The 3,958-nt window shown below is 33.2% G+C and overlaps 1 pseudogene; it reads left to right on the forward strand.

Annotated features, from left to right (window-relative positions):
• The first annotated feature begins 529 nt into the window (after positions 1-529).
• On the forward strand, positions 530-645 carry LOC111741634 (annotated as a pseudogene).
• Positions 646-3,958: the final 3,313 nt, after the last annotated feature.

Genomic DNA, 3,958 nt, shown 5'->3' on the forward strand with positions numbered 1-3,958 from the left:
CGTATGTCTTGTCTCTTTACTCTGTTAACAGCAACTTGCTAAGCACACATTCTTAAAGTATTAAAATGTATTTATAGTCTTTTATATTCCATTAAAAAATTGGGGGGATTGTGACTTGACTTTATAATAAATAACTTAGGGAAAATTAATATATTTACAATAATTGTCTTTCAACCCTTCGACAGAATATATCCCTCCACTTACCTGCATCTTTAAAATCTCCCAATAACATTTTCTAGTTTTGTGACTGGAGCTCTTCCACATCTTTTGAGTCCAAGACAGTGGAATTATTTGTAGATTATTTGACACCCGGACATCTATAACACTTTCCCTATGAGACGAGATTAGCTTTGGAAGGAATTACATAATTATCGGTAATAATACTTTTTTCTGGTTTGGTCTTTATTTTTTAAAAAAACTAACAACTAAAACTAATAAACTGTACATGGTTGCATAGTGTAGCAGTTAGCAAGTCTGCTTTACAAGTAGAAGGTCCTGGGTTCATGCCCCAGTGGAGCCACCATCCACAGTCTATGGCTATGCCATCCTGAATAAGCCTGATACCTGATCTCGGAAGCTAAGCAGGGTAGGGCCTGGTTAGTACTTAGATGGGAGACCACCTAGGAAGACCAAGTGCTGTAGGCATAAATAGTAATTTTAAAAAAGTAATAAATTTAAATTTTAAAAATGTTATTCAAAGTTAATAAAATAGTTTATGTGTGAAGTAAATTGTACACTTACCAAACTAAATTATACCTTGCAGTTTGTGCCCTATTATATTGTTTCAAATTTTAAACACAAATAAAAACTCCAAGTGGTCAAATAGAATAATAGAGTTGAAGTAACTCAAGTTCTAGTTCTTTGTCTTTACTATCACTGAGCTATTACATTGTTTATTTTTAATCTATTGCTTAAATTCAGGAATAGATGTTACCCTAGGGATAGGAAGCACCTGCCACAAACTGCCCAAAGTGAGAGCAAAAGACTCCGAGCAGAAATTAACTGTCTCAAAATGAAATGCATCTAGCTGAATATGCATGCACAGTTGTTTAATCTTTTCCTTCTTGAGTTGTAGAAATTCTGTATATGTTCTAAATATAGCACATATCTTCTACTTTTTCACTCACCTTTTCACTCCCTCAATTATCTTTTGATGAAAATATGCTTTTATTTTTAATGTAGTCCAACTTAATCTATTTTTACAGTTATAATATTTGAATTCTATTTAAGAACTCTCTATATGCAGTATCTTCTAAAAACTTTATTGTACTTTCACTTTAGCTAATAAACTACCTGGAATGGGTTTTAGTCTATGACAGGGGGTAGGGGTCACAGTTTTTTCCATCTGGACATCAGTTGACCCAGCAGCATTTATTGAAGAGATCATCCTTTCTCCACTTTTTTGTGGTGTCAGCTTTGTCAAAAATCAAATGACTGTAAACACACGACCTGTTTCAGGACTCTGTTCTGTTCTATTGTCTATCATGGTAACAATTCCACGCTATCTTTGGTCATTCTATATTAAGTGTTGATGTCTGGTAGTGCAAGTCCTTCCACTTTGTTCTCCTTCAGGCTTCTCTTGACTGCTTGTGGCCTTTGCTATTTAGCAGTTAATTTTAGAATCAGTGCATTAGTTTTGTTTTGTTTTGTTTTCAGTGAAACAAATCCTGTTAGGCTTTTGATTGTGATTGTTTTGACTCTTGTTCTTTTCATGAAATTTCTTTCATGAAAACAGCAAATGAAGTTTTATCTCTGGATTTGGGAAGAAAGTCATGTATTTTATTTTTCCAGAATCCCCAGAACTGTACAGCAATGAAAAATGGAAATCCAATGATCTCTTATTCTAAATATTTACTTTGTAGCAAAACAGTTTATTCACACAGATAATACCTCAGTTTTGAAAAGGTTTCTAGTAAGCTTCTGAAATAAATTGTTTTCCTAAAACAAATAAGATGTTTTATTATTCTAAGCAGCACGACATTTCCTATTGCTTTGAACATGGTAGAAAACCAACAGCTCAAGATCCATTAAATCAAGTCTGATTCCTTGGCAGAAAAAAGAGCCTTTGTGAAATAATACATTTTTCAATTTTTGTCCTTGTCAAAGCATATAAAGCAAATCATACAATTTAATAAGTTAATTATAGTAAGTTCATTTAAATTTATTAAAAATAATGTTTATATAATCAATCATTATATGATATAATGATAGTGCATAAAAATTATTCACTTGTCAGGAGAACTAGATGTGATTCTGGCAAGTCATAAACATTTACCAGGCCTCAGTAACTCACCTGTAAAATAGGAGGGTTGAGATGATCTCCGAAGTAGCTTTTGGAAGCAACATTCTATGCTTCATCTCCTTTAACAGTGCAAACAACAACAGCACCATTATTATGCCATGGGAATATTTTAACATTTAATTTCTAGCCTTTTATTATTTCAAGAAAATTTCAATGTTTTGTATATTGAAAAATCTTTAAGGAAATCATCAAAAAGTTCTTTCACCAACCTTGAAAAATCCATAAATTATAAAAATCATAGAGAATGTAGCATAACACAAACTTCGAGTTAAAAGATGAATAAGTCCTGGGGACCTAAAGTACAGCATGTTGACTAAAGTTAACAGATACTGTATTGTATACCTGCAATTTGCGAAGAGAGTAGATTTTAAAAGTTCTCACCACACACACACAAAGGGTAATTTTGTGTGGTGATAGATGTTTAACCTTATTGCGGTGATCATTTTGTAATATATATATATCAAATCGTCACTTCGTACATCTTAAGTTTATACAATGTTATATGTCAATTATTTCTCAATAAAACTCAACTGAGAAGGATGTAGCACAATGTTGAAACAACTGGTGGCTTTAATATAATATAACATGTAGTCTTGGGGATCACTGGAATAGAAATAAAGATTGATGAAAATAAAAGGCAACGATGCTTAGATTCTAGTGAAACCTGAGTGCACTATTAGTGGGACTAAAGTATTCCTGAAAACTTGCCCTCCAACTCAATTTCCCAAGCAGCTATTTTTTCCCAACTCGGAAACATCAGATATATTTAATAATATTCAGCCCATCTCTCTAAATTCTTTTTAATTCCAACTTTCTCTAGGTCTCTGGACATGGATCCTGTATTCTTGTAGCTTTTTGTCTTCCCACTCCCAAGTCTACTAATATATTAGTTATAAATATGGCAAAAGGCTATATATATTCTCAGCTAAATTAACTGTCTAATATTCAGGTCTCTGAGTACAGGGTCAAGAACAAGATCACTAATTCGAATGAAATGAAAATGTTAATTGAGTTACATCTCTGCTCTTGGCATAGAAAGATGGAATAAGATCAATTAGCCATCCTTAAATGTAGTGAAGAAGAGCTCTTTGTTACAACCAAGGAACTCTGACTTCATGTAAATGTCAGCTTACTGATTAAAAGACCCACCCCATGGGCCTTCTAGATACGTGTCCTAGAAAAAGGTCATAGAAACATGGCTCATCTTTTAGCTGGCTAGGGACCTAGGGATGTTTTGCTCTTAATAAGGCCATAGAAACCCCAACAAAGTAGAGGGCAAATAGAGTCAACAAGAGTGGAGCAGCCGAGCATCAGTTTTCTCCTTAAAGCCAAACCACCAATTCTAAATTGAGGTGTTTTCTCCTAGAATTCTAATTAAATATTTATAATTGACTCCTGGCTATTGGGGTCTAATATCTTTAGAACTGAGAAACGAAATGTATGCCTTGTCCATCAGGCTATAACATATGATCAGAGGTGGCAGACAGAGTGAACTTTGTATCATTTTGATTTTATTTCCACAAGATACTCAAAAAGAAAAAAACAAAAACAAAAGGAAAAGATGTTTGGGCTCATACTTAAACTTTGTGAAAAAAAATTACTTACAATTAAATGGCGTTCAAGTAATAATCTAATTACCAAAACCAAGATAAGAGG

This window comes from Pteropus vampyrus, unplaced genomic scaffold (genome assembly GCF_000151845.1).
Source record: "Pteropus vampyrus isolate Shadow unplaced genomic scaffold, Pvam_2.0 Scaffold80, whole genome shotgun sequence".
In the NCBI taxonomy this organism is placed as follows: Eukaryota; Metazoa; Chordata; class Mammalia; order Chiroptera; family Pteropodidae; genus Pteropus; species Pteropus vampyrus.